Source organism: Panthera onca, chromosome E2 (genome assembly GCF_046562875.1).
Source record: "Panthera onca isolate mPanOnc1 chromosome E2, mPanOnc1 haplotype 2, whole genome shotgun sequence".
NCBI lineage: Eukaryota > Metazoa > Chordata > Mammalia > Carnivora > Felidae > Panthera > Panthera onca.
This window is the reverse complement of record NC_138353.1, coordinates 53,421,594-53,444,668: the sequence shown is the minus strand read 5'-3', so window position 1 is coordinate 53,444,668 and position 23,075 is coordinate 53,421,594. Positions and strand designations below refer to the sequence as shown.

The following is a 23,075-nucleotide window of genomic DNA, read 5'->3' as shown; positions in this document are numbered from 1 at the left end:
TTTTTTTCCTAAAAGTACTCAGTGACTGGCTGGTGACTAGAGGGGACCATATCAAAACTTGTCACCTGTGCCCTGGAGTCTGGCATCTCAAGTTTTATTGTGCCGGCCAGAGGAGGGGAAAAACATTTAAAAAGATTTTTTCATGAAGGGATGAAGAAGAGGAGACATATGCCGGTCTCCTTCCGAATCAGCAACAAATAAAGGGTCCTGTTTATTTATTTTTTCAACCCGGTGCAAACTCTTATTTATCCAGACAACGCATTTGCTTTGCTACTTTTATTTCCCCCTTGAGGCTGCTCCCAAGGCCACAGAATGAAAAGGGCTGCGAGGAGTAAGCCATCAGTAAGCCAGCCTGCCATTCAGTACCTTTTCTTATACAACAGTTATTTGTAAACTAATCAATAAACTTTTCTTATTTTGTTTGCTCCTTTAGAACTCTTAGGCAGCCGCCTGCTGAACCATGAAGAAACTTAAAATAGCGATGATCTCCCTTCCGCGCTGCCTCTTTCCCCCCATAGAACCCGCAAGCCAATCTGTGGTGTTTATACTCGAGGCCATATGAAGCTAATCTGTATGGAAATAAAGGATAGAAATATTCAGATTGAGTTTTACTAAGTGAACCTGAGGTTTTTCTGTTCAGCAAAATAGGCCAGGTAAATGCGTTTCTGATACAGAATAAATCACTTGTTTGAAGACCCATATTTCCCTTTTGCCATTTTGCTTAGAAGTGAAGAATTCATAGTCCTCTGCACAGACTGTGAAAAGTGCCAAGTCTCTCCTCCCCACCCCTCCAGGTGGTTCCCTGAGCTGAACTCATCTTTCCATTAGGGTTTGAGAGCCCCACTCTCCCAGCCTAGGGCTGCAGGTGCCAAGGCTATTCTTAAAGAGCCAAGGAAGAGAGAGGAAGGGAACTGGGCCCGAGATAACATTTACAGAGCACCTTATTAGCCACATCCCAAGTCTTCACTTGGGGAATCTCTAACGTGAAAAAGGCGGCCTCTGGCCTTGTACAATAGGGTGTCGCCACACATTTAGTGTTGTGAGAGCAGAGTTGAAGACACCTACAGAGGTGCCTCGGGAGGACATGGGAGGGGATCCTCACCAGCGAGACATGTGTCCGGGCCAAGTTTTCTGAAGCTCTTGATGCTAGAGTAGGCCTTTGCACTCATTCATTTATTCAGTCATTAATTCAGCCAGTATCTGTTGAATGTAGGTGCCATTTTAGGAATATAAGCAATGGACAAGACAGACAGGATCCCTTCTCTCATAAAGCATGTAGTCTTAGTGTACGATAAAGCATGGTTTGAGGTGTGGGAAAGAGGGGAACAGAGGAGAAGAAAGGCATTCCAGGTAGAGGGAATAGCAGGAGCAAACACGTGGAGGCTGGAAATAGCCCATTGCCTTCCGCAGCCACCCTGAGTTCATTAATACTTCCTGGTAACCTGAGGCTGGGAGTGGGGAGAAGTAAGCAGAGGGCTATGCTGCTGGCTTGTCCAGTAGGCAGGCCGACGACTTCGAATCCCCTCTCTTTTATAAAAAGAATCTCCCACGTGCTGCTTCTACATCCCAGGCAGGGAAGACAATAAATCTTAGGATTCTTGGCATAAATTTTTCAGAGACAGCTCTTTGGTTCTATATAGCCAACCTGTTCTAGTGCCTCGGGGCGGAGCTAATGGAAGCAAAGCCAGGGGCAGGTACTGATGATTTGGTCTTGGGAGAAGACCATTGGCCAAGGCCAGCCACCTGTGGCCATGTGGCTCACATACTCAGTGACAGAGCTTGCCTAATGGTCGTCTAGTACATGTAGTCCATTTACAGAGTCTGGGAAACATCTGAACATTCTCTGGTTTGCGAATCCTGAGGAAGAACATATGACAGACACGAGTAGCCCTTACTGAATTATCGGAATTTTTTCAGAAGTGAAACCAGCTCCTCTTAACTGACAGTTTTTTTCAGTTTATTTATTTATTTATTTTTGAGAGCGTGGTGGGGGGAGAGGGGCGGAGACAGAATCCCAAGCAGGCTCCACGCTGGCAGTGCAGAGTCTGACATGGGGCTCCGTCTCGTGAGCTGTGAGATCGTGACCTGAACTGAAACCAAGAGTCGGACGCTTAACCAACTGAGCCACCCAGGTGCCCCTTACCCGACACTTCTAAGCCAAACCATATCAAACTGCCAGAAGTTGGCCATTTTTTCTGTGTAAAAATGGCCTTTTCGTATGATTTAACTACTATGTTTTAGGGACAGTATGGAGCTCTTGACATTTTATTATCTCACGAAGTCTCCCCCCACCCAGCTGAGGTATATATTATTAAGTTCCTCGTTCCATAGCCGAAGAAATTAAGACTCAGTAAACTGCCCCAAGCCACACAACTCGAGGAACTAGGATGCAGATTTGTGTGGTTTTGTCAAAACCTTGCTGTGATTGACCTGCAGGAGTTCTGTTCTCTCTGCATGGGAGCCTGTGGGGCCACTGAAGGCCCTGTGGCCTGGGTGGGTCCAGCCGGCCCTTTTTACTCTGTGAATCAACCTCTGTGCTCTGAAGCCAACCTGACTGCCTCTGTCTTGGTCCCCTGCTCGGCTGGAACCACAAGGGGCTGGAGGACAAGGTGCAGACATTCCGCTGGGGACTTGGCTTCTGATGAAGGTGGAGGCCAGACAAGATTCTGGAAGTGTTTTGGAGATGACTCAGTCTCTCCAGGGGTTTTTCAGAATGACTGTCTCAGCACCTGTTTGCTCTCCTGTACCACAGACCCTGTTGTGTCAAGAAGTCTCCCATGACTGAATTATTAACGTCCACGCTTGCAGGACCACCAGCCCTTGCCCACATCCTGAGACTTCAGAAGGGAATGGCAGTCAGGATGGGCCAGGTCATGCTGGGGAAAACAAACATTCCACGGATCCCAGTGGCTTAACATCATCAGTTCCCCTCTGAGTCCGTCTGTCCATCTGCCCTGCCTGCACGTCGGTCTGTCTCTCCTTCTCCCTCAAGCCACATCTCTAGCAAAGTGACGTCAGGAGGGTCTGCTCATCAGAGGAACGCCAGGCCCCTGGCTGAAGGAGGCGCCCTCTCGGCATGTGCTTCTATAATCACCTCAGCTTAGGGAGAAAACAGGTCAAATTGTGCCCTGGTTTTTAAAGCTTCCGCCAAGAAGTCGCACACATCGCCTCTGTTTCTATTCCCTTGGGCAAGCCGAGTCACACGGCCATAGCTATCTTAGAAGAGGGTGGCGAAATACAACATTATCACGTGCCAGGAAGACACAGCACAGAAGTGTTTGGTGACAGCACCAAGGACTTTCACAGCTGCTCCAGGCAGCACAGAGGAGTGCGTGCTCACCCCTGGACCCCTGGACCACTAGACGTGGCTCTGCCGAGCACATAACCTCATGGAGGACCGGTTCGATAGGACAAGAGGCTGATCCGAGCAAACTCTAACAACCAAAGAAATCATTAGGGCACATCTTAGTGCAGTTCCATCCCTGAGTGTTGCTATTGTGGCAAGAGGCTAGAATCCAGCGAGCCAGGGGACTTCTGTTTCCAGCATCTCTCAGTACTGCCAAAGCATCTCTTTTCCCTTGGTCTTCTATCCCAAGTAGGCCTGGGCCCAGAGAGCAGTCCTACTTGAATAATTGATAGTAAACTTAGATATTACATCTAAAGAATCCTTCTATATGAAAGCCAATGGTAATTATATGGGAGAACCTGTCAAAATACCACTCCAGAATCCCCTTCTGAGTTATGAAAGCCAAATAAACATCTTGAAATCTTGCTTTGGATAGGTGTTAGTTGCTGGGATGAGTTGCATACTATAAACTGATGACATTTAATGTTCATGTCAAATCAATTAAATATGCTTATAGTTTACATGTCTTCATGTAATGGGTGATGTTGATGGGTTCTTACAAATTCTGATGTGTCCGATACGAATAAAGAGAGTTTATAAGCAATATATTTTTAAAAAATATTTTTAATGTTTATTTATTACCGAGAGACAGAGAGGGACAGAGTGCGAGCAGGGGAGGGGCAAAGAGAGAGAGAGAGAAACACAGAATCTGAAGCAGGCTCCAGGCTCTGAGCTGTCCGCACAGAGCCTGATGTGGGGCTCGAACTCACGAACAGCGAGATCATGACCTGAGCCGAAGTCGGACGCTTAACCAACTGAGCCAACCAGGTGCCCCAGTTTATAGGCAATATTAGGAGAAAAGAAGAAGAGAAAGCTATTTAGTATGTAACTATTTAGACATTAAATAGTTCCACCTCTCCATTTTCTTAAACTCCATCTGGATCTGGAGGAGATACAGGTAGTGGGTAAAGAATTTAAATGAAATTCATATGCCAACACAAGCTTATGTCTTCCTTGCTTCCTTTCTTATTTAAGCCAAATGATCACGTCTGATATGAATGCAGGAAGTGAAAGTTCTGAGAACATTTCACAATTATTATTTCTGCCAATAATATCAATCATTTATCCAACTAATGTTTATTTAGTGTCTACAATATGCTGTGCACCGAACAGTGAATGAGATGGAGAAGGCCCTTGATCTTTTGGAAATTACGTTTTAGTGGAGACACGGACAGTGAGTGAGGAATAAAATACATGTATAATGGAATTTTGGGTAATAAGACTCTTCTAAAGAAAAAACAAAGAGTGAGGATGATGAATGACAGGTTGTTGGAGGGAAAGTAGTCAGAGATACTTCTCTGAAGAGGTAATATTTGGGTTGAGAAATGAACAAAGTGAGTGGGTGAGTCATTGAAAGGTTTGTGGGGAGAGAGTTCCAGGCAGAGGGAACCATGAAAACAGGGACTCTGATGTGGGAATGAATCTGGTGTGTCTGTAAGAACTCAGGCCAACCAACATGGTGGAGCTGAGTGAGTGAGGCAGAGTATGGGAGGTGAGTGCAGAGAGGTAGGTAGCAGTAAGAGCATGACAGCCAAGGTGCAGAATCTGGATTATAGTCCATAGGTGATATAAAATCACTAGAGTTGTATGAAAAGATCAAGGACATTATCCAATTTATGTGTGTCTGGAACAAGCTCGCTCTGGCTGCTATGTGGGGAGAACTAAGTAAGGATGCAAGATTGGAAACAGGGAGAGCAGGTAGAATATTTCACAAGTCCAACTTAGAAATCACGGTGGCTATCCAGCTGGTCAGGAGAGTCAAATTCTGATATATCCTAACGATAGAGCCAAGAGGCCTTGCTGATGGATTGGATCGAAAGATGATGGAAAGAAAGAAAACAAGGACAGCCTCTTAGTTTCTGGGCTGACTGAGCGCAAGGTGGTGCCTTTTCCTGAAAAGGGAAGGAAGGAACTCAAGGAGTGAAATCACAAACTTCTTTTCTGTATTTCTAATGTTTGACATGCTTATTAGGCATCCAAGTGGACATAGCAAGTGTGCAGATGAATCTATGAGTCTGGCATTCCAGGGAGACATCAGAGCTAGATATATCAGGGTATAAATTTGGAAGTCATCAGCAAAGAGATCATATTTAAAGCCAAGAGTCCAAGTGAGGTCACCTTGAGAATGAGTTGTAGATATGGAAGAGAAGAGGGTGAAGTCCATAATCCTTGGGTGAACCAACACTGAAGACTGGGAAGAGACAAAAGTTGGATTAGCCAGTGATGGGGGAGGAAAGCCAGGGAGGTGTGGAGGTGTGGCGACTGGGGAAAGCTAAGGCAATGGAGGGTTTCAAGAGGAGTGACCCGGGTCAACTATGGTGAATGACACTGAGACTCAAAGACATTGCCGTCTAAGACATGGGATTTGGACTGAAGGAGATGAAGACCACCAAGGAATTTAACAAGAGACTTCTTAGTGGAATCATAGGGGAGGCAGCTTTGAAGTATTCTGAAAGGGTAGATAAGAAATATAATGAGATACCAGAAAGAGTTGCAAGGTCTTTATTTGTAGATGCTCCATGTTTGGGCATGTCCAAATGCCGATGGGAGTAATTGATTGATTGGTTGCTGATTTGGGGGTTGGAGGAGCACCTTTAAGAGAAAATTCCCAAAGATGAGATGGAAGAGGGTGGGTTCAGAAAGCAGTAGAGATGTTTGATCATCCTAAACAGGAGTAGAGAAGGCCGAGTCTGCATACAGAGATGCAGGTGGAAAAGAGAACACATTCTTCTGAATGCTCCTGTTTTCTCAGCAAAATAAGAATCAGGCTCATCTATTGACAGTGAGTGTTGGCTGCTGCCTGAAGAGTGAGAAGGTGTGAGTAGTTACCTGGATAAGTGGGAGGAGGCGCTGAAGGCCCACTTAAGATATGTGGCCAGAAATCTCACAGGAGGCCAGTAAGCATGGTCGTGAGTTTTTCTCTTGCCACATTCTGCTCAGGTCCAGGCATGGAGCAAGAAGAGAGGTGAGTTTAAGCGGGGATGAGATTTACCACAGCATAGACAGGGGGGATCAGGAGCCGAGGTCAGGGGGTTGTTGTAGGGGTGGACCACGGAATCCAAACTGGAGAAAGGTAGGTGACAGCGTGGGAAGCCAAACCTAGAGTCTCTGATGGGTATGAACACTGTTGAAGTGTGTAGATTAGAAGTGATCTAGTTTGTGGCCAGAAAGTCTGATGTTTTAAACCTACATATAGGAAGTGGTGCAGCTATTGATAACATACAGACTTAAAGTATATCTTTGAGAAGGTTGATGGTATGTGCTAGAGAAAAATCACCATAAAGTCACCATCCAGAGAGAAGAAAAAGTAACGAGAAAAAGACTAACGTTACTTTTAGACTGTGGCTACTGAAAACAGTGGGTGAGAATGAATTCCTAAATTGAATAAGTTACATGGACTAATGAATCATGCCCAAATCAGTTTCGAGATCTACTAATACAATTTGTTATTAATATTGTAGTGTTAACATTTGATATAAATGGCATGTTTTATCAAGGAAAAGAGACTTAAGGTTAATCTTTGTAATAATCTCACGGTGTATGTCTCACGTTGACCATTTTTTCTTGAATGTAAGAGAAGCAACATTTAGAACAGAGTGGGAAATACTACGGATTCCATAGGCTCTCTTGGCAATAATGTAAACTGCAGTGGGTGACCTTGAACAGATGTGCCATTATTAATTGTGGTGATTCTGAGTCTTTGTGATATACTGTACTTCCCATGTGATTTGGGGGGGCTTTGTGAACAGCTGGACACCCAAAGAGGTGCACGTTAGTCACGTGAATGGCATCCAGTGTGTTCTTATGGGAAAATAGGAGAGAGGATGTGCACTACAGCTCTTGGCAGACCGCGTGGCAGCTTGTTACAGAAAGGATCCCAGTGAATGGCACTCCCTGCAAGGTGACTGCTCTCCTCCTTCTATCGGAAGTGGAGTTTGTTTCCCCATGCTTTGATGTGAGATGACCTTGTGGCCTGTCTTGAGTACTGAAATGTGGTAGAAGGAATGTGGTGTGACTTCTGAGTCTAGGCCTCAAGAGGCCTTGTAGCTTCTTCTCACTTTTCTGGGACACACCTGCCTCCAGACAGAGGTCAAGGCTAGCCTTGTGGAGGTTGAGAGCGATAGCAGCAGGAGGCCCTACAGACAGACATGCGAATGAGGCCATCTTGGTTCATCCAGCTGCCATGTGAGTGGCCCTAATTAAGATCGGCAGAAGAACCATCCGGCTGAGCTCATCCCAAATTGCCAACCCATGGAATCGTGAGCTAATGAGGGATGTAGTTTTATACCACTAAGTTTTGGCATTATTTGTTACACAGCAGATGGCCGATGCAACCAGTAAGAGTTACTAACGATAAGGACAGGGAGGGCAAGAAGTAACATTTATTGAGTACCTATGTTGTGTTGAGAAACTCCTGAGAACATTGTTTTGATTTTGCCTTATGACACTTCTCCGAGAGTGCACCATTTTCCTCCCAGTGAGAAAACCGGAGGTCACAGAAGCTCAGTAGCTGGTCCAAAGTTGCATATCTAATGCGTGATAGAGCTCGGATTAAAACACACCCAAATCCCCCTCTTTAAATACATTAGTTTCACAACTTTAACTTACTTACAAGACATCTCCATAAACCTGACACATCTTTATGCCGTCTGAAATATTGTTTATTTAGTATTTTCTTCAAATTGGATTCCTTGAATAAGTTACCAGACAAATAAACATATTTAAAGCAGAAACATTTTGTTACTAGCACGAATAACCATGGTTGATATTTATTGAATGCTTTTCCCAGGTGGGCTCTCTTCTGAGTGCTTTGCATGAATGAATTGATTTAATCCTCACAGCAATTCAATCAGGTTAGGGCTACTGTCATCATCATACCCGTTGGAAAGAGGAGAAAGGTGAGGGAGGGGAGATTAAATAGTTGCTCGATATCATGGGAGAAGTAAGTGATAGAGGCATGGTTTGTGCTACCAGCATCCAGTGGGTAGAGACCAGGGATGCCACAAAACATCCTACAGTTCACAGCATCCCACCTCCAGCACATCTGTCTATAGTGCCAAGGTTAAGAAACCCTGTTTCTGCCTTTCTAAATGGTAAACAGAAACAAGCATTACTTGCCATAAATAGAAATTCAGAAAAAAAAAAAAAAGGAACAATAGTTGAATCTCTAGAAGCTGTTCCTTGCCAATATTGAGTCTTGGGAGCTCTCTTTTTGTTGAAAAAGAGGTTAACAAAATGTTGGAGAGATAGTAAAGGCTAGCACCCTATAGAGACTCTCTGCTTGGTGTAATCATTGCAAGAGACTTACAGTTGGCATTAAATCTCCTTGTGTGATTCTAAGTCATTTATACCAGGTCTGTGTCCCTACCCAGTCATCCCACGGTCCACTGAAGGAGGGCTCATCCTTTGGGGAAATGGGGCTCTGTATACCAGCTGGGCAATCTGTATCCCACAGGGCCAAGCCCTGCCCATCACCTTCTTTGTTAATCAATTTCAGGGGAACCTAGCTGTACCCATTTTTTAACAAATCGTATATGGCTGATTTTGCACTACAGAGACAGAGTTGCTATGTGGCAGCTGAGACGATTTGGCCTGTAAAACCTAAAATATTTACTGTCTGTCTCTTTACAGAAAAAAAGCTTTGCTGACCCCTGCCCAGAACTATGCTTGGTACCTAGTAGGCACTTGGCCTACTGTGTGCTGATATTTGCTGGATGAATAAAGCCCTGGGAGATGCTACTCCTCCCTACATAATTGTTTGTTTGTTTGTTTGTTTGTTTGTTTGTTTGTTTTTGCATTTCCATTTTGCTCAGTATGAAATGACAGCTCCATTCTTAAAACAAACACTTGTCCACCGAGTAGTTGATCACTGTAAGCTGCTCCATGTTAGGGCTCAGAGATATAAATGGGTCTCCCTGAGAGGGGATCGTGATGGATCACCATGTTCTCAGGAGTCTGAGCTATTCCCTTTCTCCTATAGCTGTTGGCATTCACTGCACTCTCTCAGCTCCAGAGCTAAGGGATATATAATAGACACGGGAAGACCTATAAAAGTAACATCTGAAACTGCCGCAGAGCTGAGTATTGATTTATTCATTACTATAAATTTTTTGTCATTACTATGCAATTGCTCTATCTCAGGAAGAATTGATAGATGTGGTTGGAAGCTGCAACCCACTGTGCAAAACTTTTTCCCCCTCCTATAATTTCCTGTAACTCTCCTGAAGAATCATTATTCCTTATTACATGGCGCTGGCATGCCACCTATTTAGATAAATGCGTGAACAAGTGTGCAGTAAATATTCATAGTGGCCCATGTGTCAACGGTATATGTCACTAATTAGATAATTTAGTAGTTCAAATAAATAAATAAGAAAATAGAAGCACACCCAGGAAAAGAGTGAAATAAAACACAGGCTCCTTGTAGGAATCTGGGCAAATAGGACAGATTTTCAGGTTAGAGGATCATCTTGGATGTTGGAGGCCAATCGAAAGGTCACAATGGTGTTTAATGATATCGCTCACACGTGTGGAAGAACACAAGCGCCCTGAGTACATATGTCTACTTGGGTCTTCTTAGCAAACTGCATACTTGTTACATAAGCAAGACCACTCTGGATGGGTCTCAGGCGATTTGGTGGCCTTTTGCCTCTTCTGTTTGTTTTCCTGGGTCTGCTATGTATAACCTGCTGATACCAAGAAAACTGGGCTCAGAGCCTGTTGGTGACGGGTTCAAGTTCTGAGTCTGATATAAAGTGGGTAAGTTACTCATTCCACTTGGGCCTCGGTGTTCTTATCTGCAGAATGGAAGTGGTTATAGTTTGGGGGATAATGACAACGATGGTGATGTTGACATGCAAATGAGGCAAGAGACAGGGAAGCCCTTCGCAGAGTCAAGTGTTCCTAACAGGTATTAAAAGAGTTAAAAAAAATTTTTTTTTTAAATGAGTGGTCTCAAGAAAAGTGAAATAGACAGAGTAACTATTTAGAAAATCAACGTACTGGGAGCTCCAATTTTGGGTGCCTCCTTTGTGTCAGGCATCGAGAGTATAGATATTTCTATAGGGTACTGACTAGAATCCAGCTGGGTCAAGTAAAGGATGGTTTTCCTGTATTTTACAGACGGGGAAACTGAAGATTAGAGACGCTCAATGTAACCTGCCCAAGACCACAGATGTGGTAAGTGATGCCAGATGGAAATCTGCCTTTCTCTGGCTTTATCTCCCATATCCACTGTGTGCTGCTGACATGCTCTTGCCTCCAGGTTTAATTGAAAGGGCTTACTTACTTTGTTTTTTAGAAATAAAAGACAAGATTTCACTCTGAGTTGTCCAGACAGCTTGTCTATATTGACCAAACTCATGGTGATCTTCCTCAACTGAGCAAGTCAGAGTTCTGTTTACATAAATGTAGTTACCCCATACAGTCAGTTTGATTAAGGGTCTCTATGGTGGCCTCGTAAAGTGGTGTTAAGCAAAAATAATTGGATCTACTGAATCCTGAGATCTGGCTGATTAGCTCCTAATGCGTGAATCTGGCCTTCGCCCTTTCCAGTGGTGTGTTAGAATATTGAGGGAGTTGGATTCACTTTGTCAAACAGCTAAAACCAAGTCCCTTTAGACATGCCTAAACTAGTCATGGCCTCGTCTGTGCATATCCATTTCTCAAATGCAGGTAGGATGAATCCCACACGTTGTCATTAAGCAATCATATGAAAAGTAAACTTATTCCTACCAGCCTGAGAGCCAGCCACATTATCTGATCAGGGCACCACCTTTTTGGTTTGGGTTTATCTAGTCATAACTGAGAGCACTCATTAATTTATTCAGCAAATATTTAATTTGCACTTCTGTACAAGGATGAATTGCATTCATGTGATTGTACCAATTCAGGGAGCCCTGATTAAGAGCCAGTGCTACAGTTGTTGAACAATGCAAATGTAGATGGATAGATGTATAAATATATGGGTGTGTAGATATATGAATAAATGAATGAACTGATGGATGGGTGGATAGATACATGGAAGTGTCTTAATCATCTTGACACCTTTTTAAGCTTCCTTCTGACCCTCAGGAAGGCTCAGAATTATTTCTCAATATCTCTGTGAGTAATGGTGGTACCCAAATGAATCTCTGCAGATTCCATATTCACATGCACCATTGCAAATTGGCTTCCTTTTTAACTTCGGTTCTGGTATTTTGTCTCTTGACTAGTTTTTGTCTCTTAGCCAGTCCTTCCCACCTACCATTTTGGTTGCACTCTCTGCATGGACTTGAATCTGGGTTCATCTCTACTTCTCTCTTTGAACCTCACTGGGAGCCTCCCAGTAATGATGTCAGTGCCCACAGGGGTGGAATTCTACAGGGTGGATAAATGGATAGATGCTGATCGATGGGAGATTGTAGGTGGATGGGGGAATGGGTAACCGTACTGTTGACATTTATTCCTCCCACATCAGCACCGGTGCCTGGCTCATGATAGGTGATTACAGACTTAGGGAATAGGTAGTTAGGTGGTTGAATAAGTGGGTGATTGGGTGACTGAGTGAAGAAGCGGTGAGCAATTGAGTGGGTGATAAAAGGATGGATGCATCTATGCACAAATGAGTGGATAAATTACTGTATTGGTTATTGGGTAAGTGGGTGGATACATTGAGGAATTGATAAGTAGCTGAAAGATTAAAAGGGACTATATGGGTGGATACTTGCATCAATAAATGAATGGATGGGTGGGTGGAAGGATGAATAGATGAATGGATGAATGGATATATGAATATATAATTGCCTGGGCAAAACTTGAAGGATCTAGGAGTGCATGGACGATTGTGTGCATAAAAGAATGGATGGTGGGATGAATGTTTGGATTATAGCCCTAAAGCCCTGTTGGGCACTAAGAGAGGACAGGCTGATACCTAAACTCTGCCCTGATTATGGCCAAAGTAAACAATCCTCTTGGTTTAGAGGAATGATGCTGCTGGCTTTGAGAAGATTAAGGGCATGGCACACAAGGGCATGGAAAGTCTGACTGGCTGGTCAGGAGAGTGATAATGACTCGTGGTTTCCAAGCACTGTTTATAAAATAACCAAAGAAGCAATGAGTGTGTTTCTTGGGTTCCTTGAGGCCACAGTGAGGAGGGATGTAACCTCAGCAGGGACAGCTTCATGTGAAAGGCTAGCCAGCACAGAATGGATGATTGCCTGGAGGTTACAGACCCACTGTTGACCAGATGGCCTTGCTATGTTCTGCTTTTCATCTTCCTCCTTTCCTTTCCTTTCCTTTCCTTTCCTTTCCTTTCCTTTCCCTTCCTTTCCCTCTTTCCTTTCCTTTCCCTCTTTCCTTTCCTTTCCTTTCCTTTCCCTCTTTCCTTCCTTCCCCCCTTCCTCCCTCCATTCTTTCCTTCCTTCCTTCCTTCCTTCCTTCCTTCCTTCCTTCCTTCCTCTTTATTTGTTACTCACTACCCTGGCCCAGGTAGGGGTGATTTGGGGCCAGAAAACAGAATCTTCGGGGAACTCACCCATGCTTTGCCTTCAGATTTGGAACTTCACCTAGGAAACCAGTTTAGACTTCTGGGTGAGCGGGCTAGATGATTTCCCTGCTCAGGATCATTTACCTCATATGTGTTCTGTTTGACTAAGGGGTTCTGTGGTAGAGAATGGCACAAACATGAGTCCAAACAGATTTATTTTGTGGTGACCTTGGAAAGTTTCCTATGCTTTGAAACTCAATTTTATCTGCTAAAGATAATTGGGGAGAGGGTATAAAATTAAAAAGACTTGTTTCATATGGTTACGGTAAGAATTAAAAGAAATAATGTGAGGAAATCACTACCGGATTGGCCCCTCTAGGTGTCTTATACAAGTTAGTGGTTCTTCTTTGTTTTGTTGATTCCTTAATCTCTCTTCTGTAGTCAGAGTACATCAGCCCATATGAGACCTGGGTATGGTTTAGATGTCAAGTGGGCCCATTCATTTGGTCTGTTGAAGACTTGAGGAAAACACTGGCATTTCCTCCAAAACATATATACATAGAACTGCCACATGACCCATCAGTTCAACTCCCATGTGCATATCCAAAGGAACGGAAAACAGGGACTCAAACAGATACCTTCACACCAATGTTTTATAGCAATACTATCCCAGATACCAAAAAGGTGGAAACGACTCAAATGTCCATCAACATATAAATGGATAAACAAAATGTGGTGTATCCATACAATGGGATATTATTCAACCTTAAAAAGAAATTAAATTCTGATACCTGTTACAGTGTAGATAAACCTTGAAAATATTATCTTAAGTGAAATAAGCCAGACACTGAAGGACGATTAATGTGTGACCCATTCATGTGAGACGAATTCGCAGAGCCAGAAAGTAGATCAGAGGGGGAGAGGGGGGGTAGGAAACTCCAGGCTGATGAGTAAGTTTTGGAAACTGAGAGTAGTGATTGATAGTTGTACAACGCAGTGGATGTACTCAATGCCACTGAACTGTATATTTAGTTATGAGACATAATTAAAATGGCACATTTTGTTGTGTATATTTTGAATTTAAAAAAAATGGTGCCCCCCAAAAACGTCCTCAAAAAAAGGAGAAAAAAAAAAGATTTGTGTCTGTGCTCTACAAAGGTTTGCCTCCCTTTGTGTGGTCCGACAGCCAGGATCAGCTAATTAGTCTCAGAATATGGTTAAGCTCTCCTACCGCAGGTTGGTTTTCTAGGATGGGAGGCAGGGATGACCAAAACTGGTTCCACTTTTTCTCATGTTACTGCAGGCATCTCATCATTCATTCCGTTGGCTTCGATGAGATAGCTATTGTCAGCTGCCATTGTTTTTTGACCGGGTGATAGTGCTCAAGGTCTAAATTTCTGGAGGTGAAGGTGTGATTGGCCTAAGCACCTAGAAGAAGAAGGGGTTGGACTCTGGACAGGCAAGAGTGACAGCGGTCAGGAGGAGGGTCATGTGGAGACTGTTCTCACCCCTTCCTCCATCAGTGCCCAGAACGTTGAAAACCATTTTACCCCATAACCCCTACGGTTCCCAGATATTTAGATCAGGGAGGCCACGGAACGAAGTAAGACTTTTCTGGCCCCAACAGAGAATGGCATACGTGGAAAACCCAAGTTCTGCTGGAATCCTGTTACAATATATGAAGAGCCAGAGACTCAATTATGGGTACTCTGAGGACAAAATTTCAGACTTTGCTCTGGCTTTTGTCAGCTTAAGACTCTTAAGGTAGTTTACACAAAGATTTGTATGTCTGAATTTTTCCCTGGCAGGTTCTCATTATAACCTAGATAACACAAATCCCGAATATTTGTGGTTAGCAACAATCAGGAATTTTCAAGTTGTCTGACATTTTCTAGCCATGTAGATCACCACCTAGGATCAATATTCGGCTCTGAGACAAAAGGAGACATAGAAATGGTGGGAAAGGTTTTCATGGTTTGTGCAGTGTCTGAGTTTAAGCTCCTTCTCCAACACCTTAACCTCCCCCTCCCCTTTCTTCCTCTCTCTCTGTTTCATCTCCACATGCTCGCACACACCCCATACCTTTTGCCCTACAAAGCGTTCTTTGAGAGCTATGCAAAGGAAAATGCACATGTCTAACCACCTAACAGAGGTATCACCAGCCAGCGCTGCAGAAGGGGAAGGGGGAAGAGACGTTTAAAAGTGAGGTTTTTGCGTTCTCTTTCCTTTGCACTCTCCTGGCCAGAGGTTATACCCTTTGCTTCTAGGGCAAACTGGTTTCAGATCTCCCAGAGTTGAGCAGAACGACTGTTACCACGTCTGTAAACAGAAGACTGTTTACATAAAAAATATAGATTTCCTTTAAGCACTTTGCTTAAGCCTTTAGTACGTTGCATTTACATTATTATTGTTTATGTTCCCAGAAGTCGGCAGGAGGATGGCCTTGTTGCAGTTTATGTGGTTTCGTGATTCACACTTGCTGAGGCAGCTATCACACAGGGCGGGGATGGGGAGGCGGGGAGAGTCAGGGAAGCGCAGAGAAGATTAGAGCAAGCTCACTTGTGAGATCTATAGCCTTCACGTAATGGTAGGGCCAAGGGCCCGGGGATTTCTGAGTCAGTCTCTCAAATTCCCAGACATGTTTATCAGTCTTGAATTTCAAAATTGGCCCACCCAGAATAAAGCCGTGTTGCACCTGATGTTTCACTGTGGCCGTGTTTCTCGGGGGATTCTCCTGAGATCCAAGCTCTTTCCCCAGCTTCAGCTTGACAGTGTACTCAGCACCCCCGTCCCCTGGGTCCTGAGAGTGCCACAGGGTGATCCGCCCTGCCCGCCTGTGCCTGCGATTGGCTGGGGGCTGAGCTCCTTCTCTGTGCCCACGATGCCCATTCAGATGTGCTTCCAGGCTGCTGGGCCCTGGTGGAGAAGGGGAGTCTGACCCCCCTGCTGGAAGTGTCAGGGTTTAAACCTTGGTAGGTCATCACCACATGCCGTCTCCTATGGTGTGTCCGGCCCAGAGCCACGTTAACTGGTTCCGAGCCAGGGCGAGGCAAAATCAGGAGAACATGTTCTCTTTTATGAGGCATTGAAGCAGAATGCATAAAAATCTGTGTTTTGGACACATTCAAATCTGTGTGTGTGTGCGTGTGTGCATGCACACACACACACATTTGATTCTTTGTTGTTTGTTTTGTTTTTGAGACCTAGCTCTGCTTCTTGTTAGCTCCATGGCTTTGGGCAAATTTCTTAACCTCTTTGTGCCTTAGTTTACTCAATCTGTAATTGGGAGATGCTCTCCTCATAGGCTTCTGGGAGGATTAGGTGAGATAATGCATGGAAAGCACTTGGCATAGTACCTGATAAATAAGTTCTTAATGTCTGGCAGTAAGACATAAAAACTATTTTTAATATATAAAGGCAGTAAGCAGGAAAACAGGCTTCTAATGTGGAAGGAAGGTAAACCAGGAGGAGTTTTGTGGGCTGTGTTTTAGAAGCTCGGGAGGCATCTTTGAGTGCATACTGTTTATGGCTTTGGTGTGGGATGCTGGGGATATGAAAGGAGCTTCAGGTTGCTGACTCTCCTTGGAGTAGCTGAGAACCAGAAGGATCCCAGGATCTTGCTCTTATCCCATAGGGTCTCTGCCCACTTAGGGACTCTTCATCCTCTGGAAGGTCACAGAACCATCTTTTAACCAATTCTTCTGGGGCTCCACATGTTCTGGACCGTTGATATTTTAACTTCTAAACTTTCTTTGATAAAAAGTCTAGCTAGATATGGCCACCAGACATGAATTCGTATTTGGGGACAATATCTGTTATCAAGTATGCTAACTTTGACAACTGGATGCCCTTTTTTTTTTTTTTTTTTTCCTGAAGCCAACACATTCATTCCATTGTTGTTTTATTATTTTATTCAACAAATATTTATTGATTACCTACTAGGTGCCAGGCTCTATGGTAAATGTTGGGGATGTTATGGTGAGCAAAACACATAGAGAATTATCATTGAGCATAGAAGGGGGCAATTATAAGTAACCATAAAAATAAATACAAACTATAAATTATTATTAGTGCTATGAAGGTAAAATACAAATTCTGAGAATATACAGGAAGGTGCCTGAGCATCTGGGGTGAGGGTTGTAGGAAGGTTCCTCTATGGGAATAATGTTTGAGTTGAAAGATAAGAAGGAATTAACAAGGCGAAATGGACTGGAGGTGGACAGAGCAGAGTCACAGGGTGTTATGATTATCTCCTGCTGTGTAACAGATCACCCCCAAACGTGGTGAAATTTAATAACACTTGATGATCACCTCTCCTAGTTCTGTGGTTGACTGGGCTCAACTGGGTGACTTCTGCTGATAGGCGCAATCAGCTGTTGGCTGAGACTCTGCAAGACTGGACATTCAAGATGGCTCCCTCACGTAAGTGACAGTTGATGTTGGCAGTGGGCTAGGAGCTCAGCTGGGTCAGTTGAACGCTGCATCTGCCTGTGGCCTCTCTGTGGAGCACGACAGTGAGATCTGAGCGGGTGCCCCCCATGAATGTGCTCCAGCAGGCCCAAGTGGAACCTGCAGGGTTTCTAATGACCTGGCCTCAACAATCCCAGCATGTCACTTCTGTCCCATTCGAATTGCCAAGGGAATTGCCAAAGCCAGCTCGGATTCAAGAACAAGGGAGAAATGATTCCACTTCTCGGCGCTGAGAAGGTGCAGACGTGTGGGGGTGAAGAACTCACTGGCAGTCATCCTAGGAGCAAGTTACTCCATGTGGCTTTTGCTCTTGCTACTCAGTCTGGAATGATCCTCGTTGAAATAGTCACGCAATCTGCACCATTTATAGCTCAGTGCAAAATATCTCCTTAATTCCAAATATCTTCCTCAAAGAGGGTTTCATTGACCTTTGTGTTCAGTTACTTTCTCTCCCATGACTGTGTTTGATTATTTTCATAGTACTCATCACTCCCAGATTATCTCTGGATTGGATTATTTGCTTCAGCCTTCCCACAATTACCCCTACCTTCACATACCCATAAAACATAAGCCTCGTGAGGTCACAGTCTTGGTCACCACTGTATCCCCTAGACAAGTGCCTGACATGTAGTGAGTGCTGAAAAAAAAATACTTATTGAGTGAAAGAAGAGGATGCTAAGTGAAAGAAATGGCACATGCAAAGATCCTGAGGCCGGTGATGAGCATGATGGTCTGAGGAAATGAACAAAGCCAGACATGCACCTGCATGTGGTGTCCCTGTGGAGCCACATGTGTTGGAACATGGGAGTATAAGGGTAGCTGCATGCCTGGGGGCCTAGGAGGAGCATCTTGCCTGGCCTCAACCAGACTGATTCAGACCTGACCATGGCCACCATTTCTGAAGTGCAAAAAGTATGCTTGCTTTCTGTTCTCCAAACACTCTAGTTTGAAAGTACCTAATGTGTGCCCAGAATGACTGATTCCATGGGTAAATGAAACACACTGAATTTGGACTCCTTACTATTATGTCTCACTCTTTCTAAAAATAACTAAAATAACAACAACAACAAAAAGACTCACAAACAACTAAGTAATGACAACAGGAAATGTGTCCAGGGCTCTCCAGTCTAATACTGGTAGATGCTGGGTTCAAATATAGGTCTGCTTAACCTCAGAGCCTGCAGAGTTTTGGGTAATGGTCTAAGTTGGAAGGAGAAAGAAATCAGGGAATGCAAATGTCTAAACCAAACCCCAGAATGATATATTTTCCCTGTGGCATTGAATCAACTTGCTGAGCCCCATGATAACTGGCTGGCTCTGATTATAAGGCAAGGATCTGATTCCTGCCTCAATTATGACTGAATAACCACTAGTTAGGAATCATGAAAGGGCCCAAATGAGTGCAGTTGAGATGAGGAAAGGTCCGTGGGTTGCCAGAGATGGATACAAAGGCATTCAGAGGTGGGGACACTTCAGTCAAGCCCAAACCAAAGCCACCAGAACATCATGTTCTTGACCAGGGCAAGGGGAGGGGGCTGTGGTGGGGGAGATTGTTGACATCCATTGGCTGACAGCCATCATTATTAACTGGGTGCTCACTCTTGGTGACGGGAAGTGTGTGCAGTAATCAGATCCAGGGACTGCCAGCCGGTTCTCACCTTATACCCGTCGGCACCAGGGGGTCTCTGCCCTAAACCCGTGTGAACTGTGATCGTTTCAATACTTTCCTGTGTTTGAATGGCCTTCTCAGTTAATATCTCAGTTTATGTTTTGAGCCATTTTCCCTCTTTATTTTTTCTCTGTATGGGGAAACCTCAACTACATTTTTTTTTTTAAGAGAAGGCTATAAAAACTTTCCTTAAGTCACACCGTCTGTAGTGGTAGGCACTTAGATTTTTGTCTGGGAAGTAGAATTTCTTTTCCTTGTTTGCTCATGTTCTTTGGGAAATCCAGTGAGAAAGCAAGAAAGAAAAGGAAAAAGAAAAGAAAGAAAAGGAAAGGAAGAAAGAGGAAGGAAGGAAGAATAGAGAAAGAAAGGGACAGAGGAAGGAAGAGAGAGAGATAAAGAGAGGGAGGGAGGGGGAGACACAGAGAGAGAGGGAGAGAGAGAGAGAGAAAGGAAAGAAGAAAGGAAAAAATAAAAGAACATTCCGAAGAAAAAAAACTTTCAAAGGAGACCTGGAAATAGAGAAATTAAGATGCCCCGCAGATATTTCAGCAGAGCTTGAACAATATGTCATTTCTCAGAAGGGATACTCAATAAAGGGCTCTACTGAAAAGTTTGCCTTGGACTTGGAGATCCAGTGATTTGTGCTACTCATTTTTTACGTAGTATGTGTGTGCTAAAGCCAAGATTAGCTTCCCAGGAGAAATTCTCAGTAGGTTTGGAAGTGGAAAAATGTGATGGCTGGAAGAGGAGAATCAGTCAGCCGGTACAGGCCATCATTGAAAGTGATGTTCTAGGCCTCCATTGTTTACCTCGATGCCTGCCGGGAAAACTGTGACCTCGGCGGACCACCCCCCCCCCCCCCCACCTGCTAAAGGATTCCCAGAGCCTTCAGTGCCTATCCTTGCTCTCCTTAGATCACTCCCTGGCTCATTCCTGCTTCTCTCTTTGGCACAAAACCTCACTATATGGGTGGTGAGTGGATCAACTGGAAATGGACTGAGGAGGTAGGAGGAATGTCCCCGCCCATGGGACCAATGTGCCAACAGCTGATGAAGCTCCAGGGGCTACTCTAGTCTCAATGGAGATATTATCGACCCCAAGCGTGGGATCGAAATTGAGGGATCTCATTTCCCTCACTTGTTCAAAGTCAACAATGGGCAAGGTGCTGTGATATTATGCCCTTTTATTCTAAGAGAAAATTGGGACCCAGAGCTGTTAAGTTGTTTGATGTTACATGTGTCTTAGGTTGGAAATGTGGTTTGAATGGAGGCCTCTCTGATTTCAGGCAGTCACGTAAAATTGACCACGGAGAAGGTCCAGTTAGAGGGAAGGGATACCTTTATTCATTCCTTCCTCCATTCGCTCTGTACTTATCTATGGACTGCCTGTGGAGCTCACCAGCAGACTGTCAGGCCCCAGAGCTGCAGAAATCACGGCCACGATCTCTACGCCCATGGAGCCCATGATCCACCCGAGTCTTGCTACTCACAGTGTGGTCCATGGAGCAGTGTCCCTGGGTGCTTGTTAGGAATCTGAAGTGTCAGGCTCCACCTCAGAATTCCTCAGTTCATCTCAAGCTGGTCTCTAGGCCATTTGTATGCACATTAAAATTTCAGAAGATGCATAAAGCATGAGAGCAAGGCAAATAGAAAAGAAAGTGGAAATTGGGAGCTGGCAATCCAGGCAGTGGGTAAGCTGTGTGCAAAAATGAGCAGATAAGCTGAGCACATTGAAGGCAAGTGAATGATAAATCAGCAGGAGAGGAAGAAAGGGTAGAGAAATACTTGAAGCTGGGCCCAGCTGCTTGGCTGTGTGTGTACCCCTGCCTCCTACGGGCTGTGAGATCTCACCCAGCCCCAGTATCTTCTTCCGTAAAAGGGGAATCGTACTGGAATCTGTTTTACAAGGTTATAGCAAAGATTAAGAGTCAACATACGTAAAGTGTGCGGTCGAGTACGCGGCCCAGACCAAGTCCTAAACACACTGGCTATTGTCTTTGTCATTATTATTCCCATGATGTAGCTTCTCCGAGGACTTCCGAGCACACTGGGTAGGGCACATTTTCTCCCGGAGGAATGCACAGTTGGGGTAAAAGATGGAATAAATGTGTGTGCCTGGGCAATTGAGACTGAAAGCAAACACCCAACACTTTCTAAAACACTTTCTAAATTGTCTTTAAAAAGGATCTTAAGTATCACCTCCTCCTAAAATCACCCACTTACATTTTTATTAGCATGAACAGCGTTGCATCTAATTATGTAATTAATCATAGAAAATATCAGTAATGACAATATCCAATGCTTATTGAACATCTATTACATGAAGGTACTGTATGAAACCTACAAGCATCATCTTAATTTAATTATCTCAAATACTCAGAGGTTTTGTGTAATTTTAACCCCCCCCCCCTTTCCACAAATGGGGAAAATGAGTCTCAGCAGAAAGACAAGGAATCCATCTGTTGATGTGAAAGCATATGTTGGAAGCATAGGCAGGAGGCAACAAGGGCATACAAAGGAAAGGCCCATCTAAGGAACAGCCCCTCCCAAACTCCTCTCTACCCACAGCTCAAATGCCCGTCTGCCAGTGCCCAATTTTATCTTCGTAGTAAGCACATTTCTAAAGATGTCCCCCACCAAGATTCCTAACCCCTGATTATTCAGTCAAATGAGGATCTAGGTTCTGTGAAGGAGTTTTGCAGATGTAAGTAAAGTCCCAAGTTCCCGAAACATACAGAAATTAGCCAGTTGGACTTGACCCCATCAGATGAACCCTTAAAAGTCAGTGAGTTTCCTTTGACTGGTGGCAGAAAGAAGTCAGAGAGATTGAAAGCACCAGGAGGACTTGTTGTGCCATTGCTGGCTTTGAAGATGGAAGAGGCCATGTGATGAGGACCCCAGAGGAGTCTTGAGAAGCAGAGAGGGGCCCCACTGGCAGCCAGGGAGGAAGCTAACCCCTCAGTCCTACAACAGCAAGAAACTGGATTTTGCCCACAACCTGACTAAGTTTGGAAGCACATTCCTTCCTAGAAGCTCATGGTAGAGTCTTGCCTGGCTCACACCTTGACTCTGGCCTTGTGAAACCCTAGGCAGAGCGCCCTGCCAGTCCCATCTGGACTTCTGACCTGTAGAGACTTTCAGGTAATAGTGGGTGTCATTTTAAGCCATGGAGTTTGTGATAATTCGTCACAGTGCGATAAAAGACTAATACGACCTCTATCCGTGAAGACATTACAGTATATCACACTGTTGGGGTTTCGCTCCGCCACTTTTTTCGCTGTGAAAACAAAGGGCATTGTTTTACTTTTCCATCAAACAAGAAAACATAAAAGTGACCAAAATATGTTTCCTGAAGGAAAGACTGGATGGGGCATAGGTATTTCTCCTTTTGACTCCTGGCCCCTGGCATCAGCCTTCCCAGATTCAACATCCTTCTTCCTCCCTTGGTAGTTGTTTGGCCTTGAGTTGGCCCAGTCAACCTCTGTAGGCTGCACTGTGTTTATCCATAAAATTGGGATAATAATACGGCTCTTGGGAGGATTAAGTGATATAACACCTCTAAAGTGTTGAGTTCATGTCCACTGCATAGTGATCGCTCTTTATCCCAGTGGGTTCCTGAGTGAATGAACTCCAGCAAGAAGGAGCTAAGACATCACCATGAACCCAGCTCTCACATTTTGCCACTCAGACCACATCACTAGGTCAGGTCAGCCCATGCTCCTGGCTCTGGGAACCTGATGGTTGACGCCCACCATAGATCCTGTAATGCAGAGCCACATCCTGAAGGAAATGGTTGGACATCCCAACTGGAGATGCTATTTGGAAACCGGGAGGGCCACATGGCTCAGCGGCGATGCATCCGCAGGTGTCAGACCGCAGCCAGTTCAGTCATCCCTGTCACTGACTCGCAGCGGACTGCTCGCCATGGCGCACTCAAGAACAAGACGATCTGTTCCATCAAAACCGTTGAGTCAGCAGCTCCAGGTAGAGAAAGCGAGACTTAACAACAGCCTTGTTCCCCGCATCTGTTCTTTTCAAGCCTTGCCAAGGAGCCAAAGGTAGAAA

At 44.5% G+C, this 23,075-nt stretch overlaps 1 long non-coding RNA gene across 1 annotated transcript in view; it reads left to right on the top strand.

Annotated features, from left to right (window-relative positions):
* LOC132690113 (uncharacterized) overlaps positions 1 to 23,075 on the top strand; it is a 771,167-nt gene that overhangs the window by 416,796 nt on the left and 331,296 nt on the right. Inside the window, exon 6 of the long non-coding RNA XR_013552544.2 lies at positions 10,529 to 10,585. This is a non-coding gene — a long non-coding RNA (uncharacterized LOC132690113). The remainder of the gene's footprint in view (positions 1 to 10,528; positions 10,586 to 23,075) is intronic.